We start from the raw sequence: 21,084 nt of genomic DNA, 5'->3' as shown, positions 1-21,084 counted from the left end.
AAAACTAAGTTTTTTTAATTGTATATTAGATGAACAAGAATATATGTCTTTCAGAATGGCCAGGCAGCTTCTAGGATAGAATGGTTACTGCCTCAATTATTTGACTGTTAGTAAAATCATAAACTACTAAAGATCATGAAGTCCTATCATCTCAATTTATAGATATTATAAATTGAGCCAAGAATGGTGAGATATCTAAATCAAAGAGAAAGAGCTAGATGGATGGAGAAATGATAAATAAGTAGTTAAATTTAAAATAGGAACACACCCAGCTGGAGTGACTCAGTGGAGCATCATCCCATGCACCGAAAGGTTGCTGGTTCGATTCCCAGCCAGGGCACATACCTGGGTTGCAGGTTCAATTCCCGGTCTGGGCACGTACAGAAGGCAACCAGTGTTTCTCTCTCAAATCAATGCTTCTCTCTCTCCCTCGCCCTTTCTTTCCCTCTCTCTAAGCATGCCCTTGGGTGAGAATTTAAAAGGAAAAAAGGAAATGCAAGGAAGCAAATTGAGATCTCTAGAATTCTAATTGAGAACTCTTCGCCCTATATCACACAGTCCAGGTGTTGTTTCCTACAGCTTTTCTAAATGCTATCTATCATTTTTTTCTTTCAATGAACCTTAAGAAATAATCTTAAGAATCTATTAAAATAATATTTTGAACTATTCCTTCAATTGAGAAGAATTATGCTATTATAGAGTAGGGTTTACTTACAATGTAAGAAAAACAAAACAGACAACATCCTTACAGAAGCCTTTGCTTATCCATTTTTCTAATATTCATTGAGTACTTATTATCTGTGGGGCACTGCGCATACAGCAGCAAAAAGAAAGAAATTTCTAGTCTTATGAGCATGCGTTATATGGGTGAGATGAGCAATAAAGGAATAAATGAATATGTAGTATATTCCACAATCCCTTATCTGTAATTCCAAATCAAAATACTCTGAAACTGAAAGTTTTTGCCACTCATAATGGTAAAACCTAATCTTAAACTCATTTAGCTATAAAATGGTGAGACTATTTATTCTTTTTAAGTATCAATTAAAATGCATATATGTTTTTCTGTAGAGATACTAACATTTCAGGATACTGTCCCAGATCTCTCAAATGGGGAGGTGATACATGTTACATAGAGTACATTTATCATATTACCTTTAATCACTCAAATACTACTGAATTCCAAAACACAGCTGGCCCCATAGGGATTGTGTTGGGTTGTATAACATCTAGAAAATATGAATACTATGAATGGACATGAAGCAGGTATGGGTCTAGAGATTGAGGGCCAGTAGGGGTGAGTGTTGGACGGTAGAGAAGTTGTTTAGCTAGAATAGTAAGAGAAGACCACCTTGGGAGGTGACATTTGAGCAGATTCCGAAATCTGCATGGAACTCTCAATGGAAAAAAGAGTGTTTCAGTCATTGGGAAGAGGTGTGTGCCTATCTAGAAAAAAGTGTCCTAGTCTGAGGGAAGACCAAAGTCAAAGACCTAATCCAAAAGTGTGCTTAGCATATCTAAAGAAGAACAAGGCTCCTGGAGCTGTGGGATACCAAGCCGGAGAGAGCAATCAGATAGGCTGTCAGTGTAACCAGGGGCCCAGTCATCTGAGGCAAGATAAGACCTTTGAATTTTATCTTAAATGTTATGGGATATCTTTGAAGGGTTTTGACCAAGGGTGTGTCTAAAATCCAGTTCTTTTTAAAAATTTCAATCTGTTGCTCTGCAGATAATAAAAATATCACTCTTTTGCTGTGTTGCTGTAGTTAAGGATTGGGAAAAATAAATGATTATGACTCTGGATGAAATTCAGAAATGTAATGGTAACTGGTCACTTTTAATAAAATGATGATCATACTTTAATAAAATAATCTCTTAGACATCCCTTGAACAAGTGCCATGCTTTGAATTAGTAATCTAAATAATAAACTATCATGTTGGTTGTTTTTTGTTCTAGATTTTTCTCTAAGCATTAGGGCTGAGAAATTAGCTTGGGCATGGTAATGCTTCTCCCAGTTTCCCTCCCAGGTAGACAACTAAAGGAAAGAACCCTGAACTTGGAGTAATAACTGGTTTCTCACGCTGGCTCTGCCACTAATTGGTTGTAACGTTGGTTAAGTTGTTTAACCTCTCTGGATTTCGGTTTCCTATCGTAAAATATGGGGATTGAATCATCTGACTGATATAGCTCTTTTGTGCCTGTAGTCATAAATGTAGCAAGTCCTGTATGTAAGACTAAAATTCTATGATTTTTAATGAGACCTCATAAAATCTCAAAATGTCCTTAAATATGAAACTAAAGAAATATAAAATAACTGGCTCTCTGTTCAAAATTGGTTAATTCATCCTTATTCCCTTTTTAACAGGACCAAGGACATAAACCACCAGAAGCCAACAGCACAGAATATTTTCCTTCATCAAGAATTGTGATACTTCTCTAATTCCATCAAATATAAAGGAATGACCGCCTTGACAGATGGCCACAGAGGATGTCAACAATTTTTTGGAGGCAAGCAATGAAATATTGATGCTTTGAGTTTTCTATTAAGTATGTAGAAATAAGTAGAATTATGTTTTAATGAAAATGTTAAAAGTGTTCTTTAATATAGTAATTTATATAAGTATAGCTAAGCTATTTCTCCCCTCCTGTTTTTTCCCCTGAGCATTGTTGCATGTCAAAAATTACATTGCGCTAAGCTGCTTTTGCCCTTACATGGTATAGGGATACATTACATTCCTAAATGCAAAATAAAAATTTTAATAACAGAAATTAAGTTCCCATGTTTGAAAACAGGGCTCTTCATATCTATCTTGGACACACATAGAACTACAAATACTAAATAGTTCAGGAAGTTAGAATTATTTTCTATTTATTTTAAAATTATCCATACCGTTTATGAATTTTTGTTTCAATTCATGCATTTTTCTTACTTATTTTTAAATATTCTAAAGTGTTTCAAACCTCTTGAGAAGTCATCCCTTTACATTCCTCATAGCTTTATATTTTGTGAGAAATCTACATCAAAAGATCCAATTGAATTTTTAGTTACTTGCACAAGCTACTTACTTTTCCTGGGGGAGGGGGAAGGGACAGTCAACCAAGGATTGTGGACCACAGTGTCATTTTCAAAATTGAAATTAATTACCTTACCCTTTAAAGGGAAAGTTTGCCTGGAGATAAATTGACTGTTTTAGAAAATGAATAAATAAATAAATATAAGGAATCTGCATTCTCCACCTTCATGGGGAAAAAAAAAAAAAAAAAAGACTTAAGTAGATGAATATAAAGTGAAATAAAGTAAACTCATAAAAATTTAAGTTGAATGCACTAAAATTGAATTTTTCAAAGCATTTTTTTACCAACAGAGAAACTAAAGATTTGCTCAGAACTTTTTATTTAATGCTATTTCTACTCAGAGGCCTAAGGTTATCCAGCAAAAGCGTCTGCTTTTTAAGTTGAACTTAGAGGAACGCTTTCTAAGTAAAGGAGACCATAAATGTTTAAAAAGCCCAGTGTAGAGCTTCTGAGTTTCTTTCAGTAACTAGAGTCAAAATTAATTCTTGCTTTTCTGTTGGGGAAAATTTCATCTAATTACATTCAAATTATTCTGCAACTTTTTGGACAGCAAATCCTGATCACCAAAGAAAAGAGAGAGCAGCTGTGTTGCCCTTGCCTCATAGTTATAAGAACAGCATTATTGTGCAGTCACTGGGCTTTATAGAACCATAAGTAGTTATCCACTGGCTGCCTTCTGGCAAAACACACCTAACCTTTCTGAACTGCTGATGATTTATGCTTTCTGTTTGTAAGGATGGATCTTTAAAAAAAAAGATTCTGCTTTCTTATCTAAAACTCCTTTTCTCAGAATTACACTTTAATCATGATTTAAATCTTTTCTTAGTTTAAACAATCCACTTAACTATTTAAAAAGTACTTTAAATTGACCATTGCTAAATTAGTAGTAGTAGTTCCCATAAACAGTGCTACTCCATAAGCAACCCATTGTCAAATTTCTCTCTCTAATATTCCCTTTTCTAACTCATCTACATATCACATCTTATTTTTATCTTGTTATTCTTTAATCACAGCAACATATCTTGTGTCAGATGGCTCTAATTTATATTTCTTCCACATTAAAAACTAGCCCTTTGTTCTCTTTTAATTGCATTCTATTTTTGCCCATGTCATTAATATGCCACAGATATTTATAGTTCTAATCAGAAGTGCTGTTTCATTTATTTCTCATATTTTAAGGTTTATTTATAAATTATCATTGTAAAAAATTTTTGTAATTAAAAAGGTAATTAGAACACAGCGCATATGACTTAATAGGTATGACAAATTCATAGAACAGTTAAGACTGACTGATTAACCCTGTGCCAGACCCACCAGCTGTGTGACCTTGGGCAAATTATTGATTCTCTTTTCACTTTAATTTGTACATCTTTTATAATTGGATGGTAATAATAATATACTTGTAAGGATTAAATGGGATAGATGATAACATTAGTAAAAAGCTTAGATATTTAGCACTCACCCAGCACATAATTCAATAAATAGGTGATGTAGTTATCCTACGTTTTGCAAAATGATTGAAGCAGGCTTCCTTATAGTAAGCTCAACTCTTACAAAATAAGTAATGGCTTTGTCCATTATAGTCATTAAATTGTTTTTACATTATTGTGTCTGTTGTACTGCTATTAAATTTTGTTCTCATTGAAGTTTCCCATCAAGCAGTTTAAAGTTTATGTGAAACTTGTGAAAATGCAATTTATGCAGAAATCATGGTTAAAAAACATAGTTTTTTAAAAAAATGGTTGTTAACCTTTGAGTTTCATGAAAACTATATACAGTCCAAATTTTTGCAAGAAATTCTACTTGAGTGTCCATGGACTTACTACCTGTTCTAAAATTTTAACTTTTTATCAACCACTATTATTGATAAATATTCCATGTGCAAAGCAGAGAGAGTTGAAGAATTTTCTTCTTGGGATTAAATATCTTTTATGTATACATTGATCAGATGTTTATTTAGTATGAGAAACTGATTTGATGTTTCCACTAGAAAAATAAAAGTAAACAGGCAATTTGGTTCTCTCGGTTAGTTTCCTAGGTCTGCTGTAATAAATTATCAAAAACTGGGCAGTATGAATTAACAATAATTTATTCTCCCAGAGTTCTTAAGTCTAGAAGTCCAAAATCAAGTTGTCCGAAGGGCCATGCTCTTTTGAAGGCTCTATGGCAGAATCTGTTCCATGCCTTTCTCTTAGCTTCTGGTGTTCCTGGCAGTCCTTGGCTTGTAGACTCATCACTTCAGTCTCTGCCTCCCTCATCACATAGTTTTCTCCCTAGTGTGTCTTTGTCTCTTCTCTTCTTGTAAGAACAGGGTCATATTGGATTAGGGTCCACCCTAACTCATCTTAACTGGATTACATCTGCAAAGACCCTATTTACAAATAAGGTCACATTCATAGGTGTCAAAGGTTAGGATTTGAAGTATGGGGGGCGGGCACAATTCAACCAACTATCTTTTCTATATCTATACAGATAAGTTTAGCTATATATTTTAACTGAGACTAAAGTTAGGAAAGAAAAAATAATTTTAAAAATAGAATTATCTTCTCCTAGAACAATGGTTGTTTTACTTGTGACAAGACATGATCTATGAGTAGATGTACATGTTTTGCTTATAATGATTTGGCAGTACCATTTCTTGAACACAGTTTCTTGATAATACTTTTTCCCTTTGACTGAATAGCTCTACTTTTAAAAATTATAGAATAATAGCTATCATTGTATTTGTTTGTTTACTTGATTTCACAGTTCAAATAATAGGATTGCAGTTTTATGGTCACAGACATGTGTCCATATTACATATATCAACAAGTGTGATGCCCTAAAGACATTAGAGATGGTAAACAGAGATAGAAACTAGAGAGTTTGAAATGCTGAAAAGTGGAAATAAATGTTTTTTCAATAAATTGAAGGACTTAAGGCTTTGGTTTATATTTTTATCTAGTTTTCCAAGTGGATGTTGAAACCTTAAGGAAAAAAACCATAAAGTACATGGTTAAATGAACAGTTGACTATGCATTTTGAGATTGGGATTTGGTTTTCTAAACTATGGGTCAGATTACTAGAGTAGTGGTTTTCCACCCTGACTATGCTTTAGCACAGCAGAGAAGCTTTTTAAAACAGATATTTTGGCCCTGTCTGTTTGGCCCTTGGCCCTGTCTCTTTGGCCCTTTAGTTAATCTCAATTGTTTCAATTACAGTCTCTGTGACTTTGAGCATTATTGATTCCTCAGAATCAGATTCTTGAGAAATGGAGATGATACAGTATTAGTGGACTTTTATATAATGTCTCACAGAAATTGGAAGTAAAACATAATATATACTTAGAGATGTGCTGGTCTAATTAGGAAAACTTTGAGTGAAAAACAAGGGATTTGAGGAGATAAATATGCAAATTAAGCAATAAGGACTTTATAGTATTAAGAACATCAATAACGACAAAGTAAATACCCTGTATTACTGGTAAAAATACTTGGGGGAATTGTTAGGAAATGATACTTTTGCTTCAAATGTCTATATTCCAAGGCCCAGGGTATATCTGAAACTAGAGTAGACTGATTTCTTAGATGGGGAATTTAACATCAATAGAAAATTCCCAGTGAGACTGAGTAACCATTTCCTAAGAGTGTGACAGTGATAGTTATGATGGTGACCAGAGATAGGACAGGGTTAGCTTACAGAATGCTTATGAATTGGAAAAGTTGGATCGTTTCCAACTCTAATATGCTGGGTTTATAAATAATTGACAGTCCTTTCTTAGCATTTATTTATTCATCTATATATTTTGAAAACTGTTATGTGCCATACTGGAAGATAAAATTTATGGGTATGAAGAAAAATAGAATACCCTAAATGACATAATTGTATTTCACTTATACACACGTTGGCTATTTCTGTTACTATTTAGGAGCTAACATAAATGAAATAGGAATTCAATATAGTTAAATGTTCAGAAAGAAATTGCATTAGAAAAGCTGTTATCTTGATCAGGATTTTTAGGAGAAACTTCTTGGAAACTATGTAATATGCAATATATTGTATCTCCGATTACTCTACTGTAGGGTAAGACTCAGGTCCTAACATTAATTTCTGTCATTGTTCCTTGCCTGCATGCTCTTTTACTGAGCATGCAACTGATGAAGTTACTTCTGATGCTGCTATTATTGCTTATTAATAGCCAGAATCTTGGAGAGAGAGGCCAGTTTCCTGGAAGAAAAACTGCTGAGGATAGAGAAGCAGTATCCATAAGAGAAAGGCTAAGTATAATGGGCCTTAGAGGATAGGACTTGATTGATTTCAGAGCCCCAGAGGGAGTGAAGGGAAAGGAATTTCTAGAGAAGACTGTCGTCTTGATTTTAAAGAAGCAAAATGAAAACAGCAATAATTACTTTCTCTTTTCTCCTATATATTCCTAAATCAATGTAAAGATTAAAAAAAAAAGCTTTAAGGTAAAATTGAGCTACCTTATTTAACTTTACTTCCTTTACTCTAGAATTTTACTGCTTTTTGTTTTACTGGGTTTTAGCAAGTCACTCCCGTTTTTGAAATGTTTTGACTCTATAATAGAATTCAACATGTTATACTGTCCATGAGTGAACAGGGACCAGAGAAATGAGTATATGTTGGATCAAACTGTCAGCATATTACTGGTCTGGTTCTTCAGAAGTAAAGTGTTTGTGTTAGGCTTTGCTTCTGAATTATGAAAGCAATACATATTCATGGTTTTTAAAATAAGAAACATAATGTAGAAAAGTATAAAAGTAAAATTTGAAACTATCCTCTTTCTGCTTCCCACAAGTAACTGCAAGTAACTGTTTTTAAATTTAGTTTAACTTAACTTTTCCCATCACCTTTTATCCCCTCTATGCCCTCTACCAACCCCACCCACCCCCCTCTACTTCCACAGTCACCACACTGTTGTCCAGGTCCATGAGTTCTCTCTCTTTTTTTTTGGCTCAATCCCTCCATCCCCCAACACCCCTCCCCCAGAGCTGTCTGCCTGCTCTCTATGTATAAGACTGTCTCTATTTTGCTTGTCAATTTTTTTAATTTCAGAAATCTTCTATCCAAATACAAGTGATACACACATATACATACTTACATATATGCATATACTTCCAATTTTTTTTTTACATAAATGCAACAGATCCATTGTTCTTTGCGATTGGCCTTTCTGCTGTTTGTCTCTTTATTATTGATTTGTAAGAGCTCTTTGTAGACTAATAAAATGTGCCTTTTTTCCTGTGTTTCAAATATTTTTTCTGTAGTTTAATTTGCCCTTCAAGTTGATTTATGGTAGTTTCTTTTTCCCATACTGAAATTTTTAAGTTTGGGTTAGTCAGATGATCAGTCTTTTCTGTTATGGTTTCTGGAATTTATGTCCAAGAGGATAAAATATATAACACCATTTTTCTTCCCCGCCATTATGGCTTAATTTTTGTTAAAAGACTTTATTTTATTACAGAAGTTTTAGGTTCACAGCAAAATTAAGACGGTACAAAAATTTCCCGTAGAATCCCTGGCCCCAAACGTGCATAGCCTCCCCCATGATCAGTATCCCCACCACAGGAGTGCATTTGTTACAGTTGATAAACCTACACTGACACATCACCATCTAGAGTCTACACTTTACATTTTGAGTTCACTGTTAGTGTCATATATTTTATGGGTTTGGACAAATGTAAAATGACATGTATCCACTATAATATTCTACACAGTAGTTTCATTATCTTAAAAATCCTCTATACTCTGCCTTTTCACACCCCACCCCCAGTTTTTAATAATTAAAATTTTTGATATTTAAATCACCTGGAATCTTGTTAGTATCCTAGTAACTTTCACTGAATTATCTTTCCTTAAAATGCCACCTTCTATTTTAAAAACTTATGTATAAGGTAGTGTATTCAGGATTCTCTATTATATAAATTTCTTTCTATTCCTTTTGTAGAACTAAACTCTTTAATTATGTTTTTATAATGTTTTTATGTTTTCATGTTTTTATTTTTTTTTATAGTATTTTTAATATCTACAAGGACTGGTCCCCTCTTACTCCTTTTTTTCAAATTATTCCTAGATAATGACATGCTTTTTATCAGATGAACTTTGTTATTGTCTTTTAAGTTCTCAATAAAAAAATCCTATTGGTATTTTAATTAGAATCTTATTAGAATAATAGATCAGGCAGAAAAAGGAGTCTTTATCATATTGATTATATCTGTCCTGAAAGCAAATTAACATATCTTGCAGATATCTAGATTTGTTTATTCTGAGTTAATTTATTTTGTGTGTGTGTGTTTTATATTAAATAGGCTTGTTTCTAGTTTTTATTTTCTAATTGGGCATGGCTTAGATATAGGAAAACCATTTATTTCCATATACTAATTATATAACTAGCTACCTTTCTAAATTTTTTTCTTAGTTTTTCCATTGATTTGCATACCTTCTACTTCTTTCAACTATCTAATTAACTAGTATATACAGAACAATATCAGTATAATTGTTTTTAACCTTTTTTTGTCTCACAAATACTTTTACCACCATAGATATGACAAATAACTCTCATAGCTCTGATTAAAGGAAAAATAGGTGTTTGCAAATTTAAAAATATTTTAAAAGTGAAACAAAGCTGAATGACTAGTCGAATGCCTAGAATGAATTCTATGAAACCAATTTTCTGATGACAGAATTTAACTGTCTTTTTTCTGTGGCTACTTTAAAATTTGCTTTTTATCCTTGATCTTCAGAAATTTAACATGATGTGCCTAGATTATGTTTCCTTGTATATTTCCTTCTAGATTTTTGCTTAGCTTGAATCTATAGGTTGATGTTTTCCACCAAACATTGAGAATTTCTCCCATTAACTTTTTCAAATATATTTTCTTGCCTCATTTCCTCTCTTCTTTCTGGGACTTAAAATATGTGTATGATAGATTGCTCAATATTGTTCCATGGGTATGTGAGTCACTGAGACTGGATTTTTTTTGTAATATTTACTATCTGTTCTTCAGAAATTTATATTCACCTGTCTTCAAGTTCTTTGGTTGGTTTCCCTGTCGTCTCCCATATGCTGTTAAGTTCATCCAGTGAATTTTTCCTTTTGATATTACATTTTTCACTTCTCTGATTTCAGTTCAATCCTTTTATAAAAATTTTTTATAGTAGTTATGTATACACATAACATCATTTTAACTATTTTAAGTATACCAATCGAATTCTGTTTTATTGTTTTCATTTTTCTGCTAAGAGCCTCTGTGTGCATTCGTTATGATAATATTTTACTTGTTTTTGATAATATTTATAGTAGCTGCCTTAAAGTACTTGTCTGAGTCATCTCAAAGTCTGTTCTATTGGCTGCTTTTTCTATGAACATTGGGTCACATTTTCCTGTTTACATCTTGAAATGTTTTATTATATACTGCATAGATGATATATTTCAGAGACACTGGATTCTGTTATCTTCCTCTAAAGAGCACTGACTTTTTTTTATAACAGTTAAATCACTGGCTGCTTGTCTTTAATGAGGGTTTGGTTTTATGTTTTGTAAGAATGAGTATCTTTTGGTTTTTCCCTTAATCCCTGGGCGACTCTCTTAGTACTGGGATATAATCTTTGCTACTAAAATGTATCCCTTCAGGGATTTATGTGGGAAGCCTGAGTTGTTCACCAAGCTGCTTTAATTTGATGTGATTCAAACTCCAAACTCTGTCTCATTCAGTGGGCAGCAGCAGAAATCCTGTTTCAGCCTTCAGTCTTTTACTTTCCACTGGGTTCTTTGGAGTCTTCCCCATGCATGCACAGTTCAGGAGTCAGCCCAAGTGGGAGTATATATGCAGTATTTTAATACCCTTTCTGCTCTACTTTCTGAAATCTACCTCTCCCAACCCTCAATTATCGATAAGCCATTCTTTCAACCCTGCACAATGGCCTCTGATACCTCAAGCCAGTAAGTTTGGCCTTCTGCTTTGTTTTAGCCATTCCCACTACTTTTTACCTCAAGGGATAAGCCATGTAAATGGAGATCTTGCCCAGCTATGTTCTCTTCTTTGAAGGGTTAAATCCTCTCTCCATTTCTATTACTTTTGTTCACTCTCCATTGTGTCTTTAAATAGTTGTTTTTATTTGTTTGTATTAGTATTTTCCAGTTTATAATCAGTGAGATAGCAAGTCTGATTGAAGATACTCCATCATTACCAGAATTAATTCCTGAGTTGTTGTTTTTTTAACTTTCATATTTACCATTCAAGTATATTATGTCACTTCATGACCAATTTAGTCACTTAGACCTAGGTTGGATTCCTGGCTCTGTCATTTATTATAATGTTACTTCAAATTTCTGAACTTTAGTGTCCTTTTATGTAAAATGCAAATGATCATATATACCTTAATAGGTTGGTTGCTTTTGAATATCAAATGTGAAATTATGTGTAAAATGTGGCACAGGGCCTAGAAATTTCTTGCCCCTCATAAATATTGCTACCTTTATTTACCATAATTATTCTATAATTTGGAAGGTCAACTATAACTATATGGAACAACTTACCCAAGATCTTACTGGTAGGTAACAGAAATACAGATTAATTAAATCAATTCTGCAATTATGTTTCCCAGAGATTCCAGTTCTAGTATTATCCCATATGAGGAAAAACTGATGGTGTGATGGTGATTCAAAGGAGGAACAGCTAAACAAGAATTACTAATAGGAAGGCTGCCCTGCCATGGTTCTGGGTGATATCTTTTTTTCTTCTTTAAGCACTTAAGAGCCAGACAACTGACTGGTGATGGAAGATACTACTGTAGCATTTTTTTTCCTATCAGAGAAGAATGAGTAGTCAAGTTTCCAATTTTAGAACCAGACAGATTATTCAGTGAAAATGCCAGTGAAATAAGTAGTATTGGTATATATGGTCAGGAAAGAGTATAATAAAACATATAGCACTACGTAATGAAATAGTCTCTCCTCAGGGTTTACTTATAACTCAGAAATGAATGATTTTTACCCTAGGCAAACATGTAATTTCGGAAACTTGTTATTGAATGAGCTTTTCTGTGAATAGTTAACATCAGTGTTTGTTCTGTCTGCTGGAATCATTGTATGGATGTGTGTGTTCTTTTGTGTTATATTGAATCAATGCTTAAGATTTTGTGTGTGGTTTTCAAAAACATTTTACCGTAGTGGAAACAATTTAATGCTAAAGATAAAAAGGGAAACTAGTTGAGGTTGCATCAGCTCTCTCTGTCTGGTAAGCATCATTACAGTTACTATTCACATTTATGCCTGTTCAAATAGAAAGCCATCAGTCATGTAAACTTAGGGCCAGATTTTGATCTCTGATGGTATAGCATGAATTGCCACGTATCTTTTATCCACCAAGAAAAAAAAAAATGCTCAGTAACATCTGAGATTAAAATCTGTCTTTTCAAATTGGTTTTATTTTTATCCAGACTAAGAAGCAAAATGCAGTTTCAGAAGAGGAAATAAAAAAATTCCTGTGAGGATGTAGTTTCTTTTATTACATATATATTTTGAAGAATCAAGTTTTCATATATTTCTGTAATCACAATAATGGCTCTGAGAGAAAATAGAAAAATTATTATTTATCCCTTTAAAATGGAAATTTTATATTCTTGTGTAATCATATGCACTAACCTGCATTTTAGGGGAAGGTCATATTATCAAAAGAGCATTATGTAAGTTTATAATATGTGAAAAAGCAAACAAAAGCTATTTATATAGAACATGAGATTTATCAGAATAGGTTTTATATTTGTTTCCATGAAAATATGAAAATTTTGTTAAAACATACCAATAAAATAAAATACTTAAAATAATAAAATTGTCTCGCATTTATTTTTTTAATTGTAAGGTAATTTTACAGAAGATTTGAAGATTTAAATCTTCATTTTCACTTTTTTCAGCCAAGGAAATTTCACTCAATTCATGCAGAGTATAATTTTTGAACAGTGTTTATTAAGAATTTTTTATGAGCAAAGCACTATGGTAGGTATTTTTAGGGAATACAAAAACATGAATCTGGTACCACCCTGCCTCTAAGATGTGTGTAGCTTGGTAGGGCACAAAAGCACATAGGTCACATATGGTTATGAATTGAGTAGGGGAATTTCCACAGTATGGTTCTCAATAGTTAGCTCTCAGAGAGAAATGTTGGTCTTTCCCATTTTTTATTGCATTTCAGAATTACAAGTGATTTTTAAGCAAGGTAGCTAGCATAGTGCCTGGAGCATAATAAGTGTTCAATAAACATTTTTTAAAAAAGATGAATATTCTCTAATGCTTGGAGTTAGAGAGAAGGCTAGATAGATATTGTGTGAGTCTCTGCATGTGTGTTAACTATCTGTAGTTAAACCAGTTATTTTAGAGTTAGACTGATTTTATCTGGATTTTGCCATCTTTGTGACCTTGGGCAGATTATTTTTTTTCAACTCTATTCATCTGTCAAATATAGTGACAATATCTGTGTCATAGGTTTGTTGTGAAGAGTGAGTGAGATAATGTATGTTGGGCCTGTATTATGGTGGTTATAATAGTTTAGGTTAGAAAAAAATGTTACAATTATTGTTCTCATTATCTTTACTAATTAATAAAGAATGGGTGAAAGTACCTTGTTATGAAACAGAAGTCGTTAAGCCATGACATTGACTGGGCATCTGATTAAGTACAGAATTTTTACTCCAAATAAGTAGTTCTTTATTTAATCTATATTATTTGATTTTTTAATTAAGGGAAAATGTCATGAGCTATAAATAAAATAAATTTATTATTTAATTTTTTTACCTAGTTATTTTGTCTTTGCAGAATGAAAGCTCAAATAATCACTCAGGAATTATTATTTACTCTTTCATTTATTGATTTAGCCATTCCACAAGTACTGACTGAGCATAACTGTTTTCCAGGCATTGTGGCAGGCACTAGCAATAGAGCTGCAAGCAAGGCTGACCAACCCCCTGCCTTCAAGAAGTTTACATTTAATGGGAGTCCTAGTTCATTGTTCAGACCTGGATTTGCAAGCCCACCCTCCAGAGGTGGTTCACAGATGGTGAACAGTGTCCCAGACACTGTTTGAGATTTAAGGAACAGGGATCACATGAATGGGGGGTTCTTTTCTTGACTCCATGAATCATAATAATGCCAGGCAGCATCAGGCTTGAAAAGTTACATTATTAGCCCACATTCCTGAAAGTTATATGTAATTGTTCTCTGTCGTTTTAAAGGAAAGTTGTATTTTCCAGTTCGCTTTACCAAATTAAGAGGGCTTAAGTACAAATGAATAGCAAAAGTTAAGTAAGAAAAGGACATGATCACAATTGAATCTAACTCTACTATTAGAGTTCTATTAGTTCTATTATCTGGGCAGCTTTAAGTAAAAATAATTCAATTCTCTCTGTCTTTTGAGTATTAGAAAACCTTGGGCCTTGGACTGGTACTATCTTGACGGCTACTTTCTGTTTGGAATTTTTCTTCTATCTTCCCGCCATTAATCACCATATTGCTAACTGTTGTGAAAGAACTCGGTTGATGAAAACATTCTACTAAATCCCAGAAAAGGCTGTAGATCCTTCCCTTCTCCACTTTTGTTTATTGTTTGAATGAGACAGAACTATTTTCAAAGAGACTAAGCATTTGCAGTTTGTTTTGAGTTTAAGTTCTTACCAATAGGAGGATGGGAACAAGTATGCTTGTCCTTTTAGCTCAGCTGTAAAGTGCAGATGATAACACTCACCTGGCTGTTGGGTGATTTAGATTTTTAAGAGCTTTGTTATAGTTAGCTATTGTTTTTAGTGGCAAGAGATAATGATTAATTATAGCAACTACTATTAATTAAGCATTTTTTAAGTTCCATATGCTTCACATAGATTATTGGTAGTCCTCACAGTAACTCTACATGATAGGAATCATTATTTCCTAATTATATATAAAAGAATATGATCCCAATAACATTAACTGGCTTTCCCACAGACATTTGAATGAGTCGGTTGCAGAGCCAGAATTCAAACCCGTGTTTGTCTGGCTCTGAATCCAGTGCTCATTGTCCCACATTGCCTCTCATCGGAGTCTAACACAGAGAAGTGGAGTGAGTGCATATGCAGCCTGCGATGCCCTCTCACAGATTTACTCTTTTCCCTTTTTTTTTTAATTCATGTATTATATGCACATCTTAAATCAAATAGTATTGAGTGTGCCCTCCCTAGGAATCTACTGAGAGATAGATTCTTTAATTTTTAACTGCTTTAGATTTTAATTATGTTTAACTATTCCCAGTTTTTAGTCACCTATTTGTAAATAATATGTTTTACTGCTATATTTAGGTTTACCAGTATTAGACATTATTTATAGATAGAAATTAGAGAGAATTAATCTATTATCACAGATGACTTAACTCACTTGTAGCTCTCTGTCTACCCATCCTGCCAATATAGTTTTTAAAAAATTAATGTTTACCTTACTGATATTATGTAAATATTGCTCACTGCAAAACCAAGTAGTATACTATAGTTACATTTTCTTTCTTGTACAGTACTTTTTATTGACTGGAGTTTTTCTCTCATTTTCTGTTGTGAGCTTTTTATAATTAGAAAGAAATTTTCTTTCCACCTATACTTTTTTATATTTCTGTCATTATTCTTTGAAACCATGGTTGGTATAAATGTTAACTTTTATCCAGTTTGTTTCTTTATTAAACTTTGCAGCAGGTTTTTTTTTTCTCTAACCTCACCCAAGGATATGTTTTATTGATTTTTTTTTAGAGAGAGAGAAACATAGATGTGAGAGAGAAATATCGTTTGGTTGCCTCCCATTCATGCCCCAACCAGGGATCTAACCCGCAACCTAGGTATGTGCCCTGACTGGCAATGTTCCAAGCAACCGAGCTACTCAGCCAGGGCTGCAGTAGGGTTTTTTTTTTTGCAGACTCTACAACCTTTCCCTGCCTATGCTTTTTAAAGAGCCTATGCTTTGGTTTCCAAAAGTTTTCCAAAAGCCACATTTAAAACATCTTTTAATAAAGTAAAATTTGAAACAAAGATCTCTAATATTTTTCTATTAATAAATAACTTCTATGGCATGAGTATTTTATTTTAATTAGTAAGTTCTTTAAATAAATAAACCAGGTTTTTAGTATATCTTAAAAATATGTGTAACCACTACCCTCTTGGTTAGTGGACATCTAAAATATTGAAGGTGGCAGATGTCATTAAGTTGTTCAGTTGAGCCTAGCCAGTGTGGCTCATTTGGTTGGAGCATTGTCCATGCACTGAAAGGTTGCTGGTTTGATTCCCGGTCAAGGCGCATGCCCAGGTTGCAGGCTCAATCCCCAGTAGGGGGCATGCAGGAGGCATCCAATTGATGCTTAGCTCTCACATTGATGTCTCCCTCTCTCCCTCTCCCTTCCTCTCTCTCTCTAAAAATCAATTTTTTTTTAATATTTTTAAAAATTGTTCAGTTGATCCCTCAAAAAAGCTTTGCTTTTGCATCATTGATGAACAGTCAAGAAGGCGGTAGCTCAAAGCCAGTTAGAATATTGAGTCCTTGAAGGAGTATAACAACTACCTTGAATGTACTTAGTGTCATTTGAAAAAAAAACATATAACATACTGAGACAATTTTGTAAACCCACTATACCCAATGACATAAAATTCTAATTCCATGGAGGTTAATAACTTCATGGAATTTTATAAAGAGAAATGATAATGTCAGACCTTGAAAATATGTCATGTTGAATTTATTTTAGTTGTTTAATAATCAATAACATAATTATAAGTGAACTGATATGTGTGGGTCTGCAAACATTGCATATTTAATAAAGCAAGGGAAAATATACTTTCCAAATGTCTTTCAGAAAATAGGATTCTAAATTAAAGAAAAGGGATATAAATTCAGATTTGCAAGTCACTGTTTTCTTTTGAAAGTATTCATGAATAAGATCTATTATTAATGACATGTTAAATTCTCCAATACATTATTTGTTTATTTTTGAAAACCATTTTAAAGAACAACGGGAATATAAGTAGGTATAATGCTATTTTTGTAAAAATGAAGTTATATATGAGCAAACTATTAGCAATGCCTTTTCCTTAGGGTTATATGGAGGTGGGGTAGAGGGCTGTGACTTTTTACTTGTTACTTCCATCTCACTTGAATTTTTTTCAAAATGAGCATCTGGTTTTTGAAGCCAGATAAACAAAAGGAGTAAAGACATTTTAAAAGAAATAAGGTAAAGGATAGGTAAAGTGGAGGGAAGAAAATAAAATATAACCTTTACGTCTTGCTAATAAGATAAAGGACATGCCCTAAGATCTCATGGTAATAATAAACTAAAAATAATGTGATACATATAAAAATAGTGTTTGCATGCAACTATGAACTAGAGGCTAAAACAAACAAAAAACATAGGCAAAAGTGCAATTCAGAGAGGTAAGCCTTTTTGAATATGGTAAACAACATTTAATAGGTGCCTAGTTATATGTGTTAGTCATTGTACTGTGTTGGTATTTTCAGAGATTTAGCTCAATTCTCAGAACAAATCTAAGAGAAATATTACTCTTATTTTACAGAAGAGAAAACTAGGACTTAGTAAAAGTACATATAAGTGCCTTGTCCAATTCCACATAGAAATCAGGATTTGATCCCGAATTTTTGAACTCAAATTTAATGTTCTTTCTACCATGCCACTCAGCCATTTCATACTTTATTACTTGCAGCATGCCTATTTTTATCTAGTTCTTTTTTAAGTGTTTATTTTGTTGTCTAGAAAATAAACTATTTGAAAAATTATGTGTTTTTAATGTCCTTTTTTTCTTGCTTTCCTTCATTTTTCAACAGGAGATTTTTTTTAGAGCAGTTTTATATACACAACAAAACTGAGGGGAAGATACAGAGATTTCCCGTCTGCCCCCTGCCCCTACAGATGCATAGCTTCTCCCATTATCAACATCACTTACCAGAATGGTACATTTCTTTCCAAGGATGAGCCTATATTGACACCTCATAATCATCCCAGATCTATAATTTACCTTAGGTTCACTCTGGTACACTCTATGGGTTTGAACAAATTATAATATATCCATCCCTATATAATGATGGATCATATACCATCATTATAATATAATACAGAGTATTTTCATTGCCCTAAAAATCCTCTGTGCTCTGCCTATTCATCCCTTTACCCAGCATAATTCAGTGCTGTGAGTTAAAAACAAATGCTGAATAAATATTCTTTAAAAATAAAAAAATGGTGGGAAAAGATGGGCATAATAAGGAAAGGTAGGAATGCCTGACTTCTTCAGAACAATGTAAGAAGCCTACCAGAACAGTTATTTCAAAACAGAAAAGGTTAGGTTTGCATTTACAATGAGAACTTTGTTTATATTTCCTTTTGACTCAAAAGCCTGTATTTCAGAAGCCCTTATTGTGTCATGTATTTGAATCATTTATTTCACTGATTTGTTGCACTGATGTTAAGTATCATGGAAAGTTAAGAAAGGCAAGAACTCCCATGCATTATGGACTTCCTGTGACTTACCATTCTTATTATCATCAAAATAAAAAAATGATTGGTCTTCATTTTCATATTTTTCATTTATATGACCATGTTGATGAAAATGACACAGAAGCATTTGAAAAAGTTCAATAGCTATTCATAATATACCTAGTAAGCTAGGGTAGAAACGCCCATATAAATTTATTTAAAGCTATAATTTGAATAATTTTTATTCAGTTTGAAAAATCTGTTGGTCATAGTTTTTGAAGAGTTGTGGTTATTTTAAGAGGGATTCTTTTATATTTTAAGAGGGAGTGCCAAGTTCTACATGTTTAGCTTAAAACTGTATATGAGTAAAAGCATTTGAAAGGTAATATTTTTTGAATGTATACTAGTTGCAAGTGTTGATTTTTCCCACTATTTTACTTCTATATTTCGAAAGTACAGGTCTTTTTGAGAAAGGAAATAAGTGATCATAACCTTCACAACTCCTGCCTTACTTTCATCAGTTGGAAGTCAGGGGCCAAAGTAATAAATGTGTTAGAGAAAAGAATACATTTTAGAAGTTATGTGAACGATCTAACTGCAAATGCGAGAGTTACTGCCATTGAAAAGAGTGCTACTGGCAGGGTCCATGAGTGGTGGTTTTTGTGTTTTTTGTGTTTTTTTGCAGAGCATGAAACAGTCCCATTTAACAAAGATTTTTTTCAATCCAAAATACCAGAGGCATCTCCATTAAGAAACACTGAAAGATGTATACTCTAGTTGTGAATATGTGTAAAATACCAGTTATCTTTATGAAAAGTTAAGGGATCTGAGATTTAAGGGATCTCCAAGACATAATCTTTAAACTGAGCAAACCACCATTTCACGAAGATGTTTATTGGAAAAATCAAGTTCTCCCTTTCATATGACATTATGGTATTTGAAGAATGTATCCTGAACTGTTGTTAAAGACATTTTTCTCCAGCGTTGTCCCTTCAGAAAAAAAGGCCTAGGAATGGAAATGGGACTTAATCTTTTATGAGGAAATTATAAGGTTGGGATACTAAAACTCAGCAGTGAAAATTGACTTAGATAGGATAGGTAAAAGGGCTCACCAAACGGCTGGTAAAGGCCAAGATTAAAAGCAGAGAGAGAGCTCTAGAAGACGATTGTCAGACCACCATTTCCACCACAGACTGAGAAAATGGATAAAGGGAACTGACATATATTGATCACCTACTGTTTGCTAGACATTAGCTATATTTATTCATTCATTTCTACAATAAAACTTAGCTATAATATACAGAAGGAAAACCACTGGGGGATATGTAGCTCCTGCGATCTAAGAACATAGTGTGGTGAGGAAGACAGAGAAGCAGTCTATTGTAACTACATATGATAAGTGGTATTATGTGGAGTATATACTGATGCAGTGGGCGCATATGCATTTCTTTCTTCTGCCTTGGGCGAGTAGAAAGTCTGGGAATGCTTTAACTGGAAATGGCACCTCACGGGAGTCTCTTTATATCATCTAATATTAAAAAACCTATGTTGTACATATTATTCCTATTATGGATGAGGGTACTGAAGTACAAAAAGACTGTATAATTCATGTATGGCTATATAATAATAATAACAAACATATGTGGCTCTTAAACTAGAGTTTTATATTAATTAATGTAATCCTCACAACTGCTCCTTAAATGCCTTTGTTGTTTCAATTTTACAATTAAGAAAACTAAGCCCTATGGGTTAAATAATTGTTCTAAGGTCACATTCGTAAAGGCAATGTTGGGGTTTGAATCAAGGCAAACAAACTAGTCTGTGCACTTAACTGTCACACCGTACACCCTCTCCTTCCTACTTGATTACTAAGTCAGGGTGTAAACTCAGCATTCACACTGCAGAACCCATGTTGTTAATGACAGAATGAGATCTGCATTTTTAGAAAGGTTGTGTGACTGTAGTCAAGACAATGAGCTGAAATGAGACAGACCTGGAGACATTGAAAACAATACGAGGAAAGCACGGATGCTAGTCATTTCATCTTGTTGCATTGGGTGATTCTTACAGAACAGTGTTAAACAAATGTACCCTGCACTGTTTATAATTTATTTTAAATAGAAGTAGTTATTGAACTTGCATCAAATAATTTTAGGCATTTAGGGTGATAATCATATGGGATTTTTTACCTATTAAAATAATATATTTTATTAAATTTCCCAACAAAGTTATCTCATGTTCCCCATCTGAACTCTACTTAGTCATGAATTTGATTTGCTTATTTTTAAAATCCTATCTCCATGGAGGTGGGATAGAAGTATGTCTTTTTATTTACTGCTTTGTCCTTAGTGCTGGTACAGTGCCTGACATAAAGTAGACAGTAGTAAATATTTACCTAATTTAAGAATAAGTGAGATTACTTCTCAGTTTTTATGTTTGCCTTGTCACATTTTATAGCAAAGTACTAGTTTTATGAAATGAATTTAAAGGCTTTTCTTCTTTCTTTAAGATCATTCAAAATATTGA

The 21,084-nt window shown here is 33.2% G+C and overlaps 1 protein-coding gene across 3 annotated transcripts in view; it reads left to right on the top strand.

Moving 5' to 3' along the window:
• MBD5 (methyl-CpG binding domain protein 5) overlaps nt 1–21,084 on the top strand; it is a 321,328-nt gene that overhangs the window by 159,782 nt on the left and 140,462 nt on the right. For all 3 annotated transcript variants that reach the window (XM_087819864.1, XM_087819863.1, XM_087819862.1), the window contains exon 3: nt 2,367–2,509. The gene's annotated coding sequence lies outside the window, so the exon portion shown is untranslated. The remainder of the gene's footprint in view (nt 1–2,366; nt 2,510–21,084) is intronic.

This window comes from Miniopterus natalensis, chromosome 8 (genome assembly GCF_054644295.1).
Source record: "Miniopterus natalensis isolate mMinNat1 chromosome 8, mMinNat1.hap1, whole genome shotgun sequence".
NCBI lineage: Eukaryota > Metazoa > Chordata > Mammalia > Chiroptera > Miniopteridae > Miniopterus > Miniopterus natalensis.
Note: the sequence above shows the minus strand (reverse complement) of the source record. Positions and strands in the feature narration are given on the sequence as shown.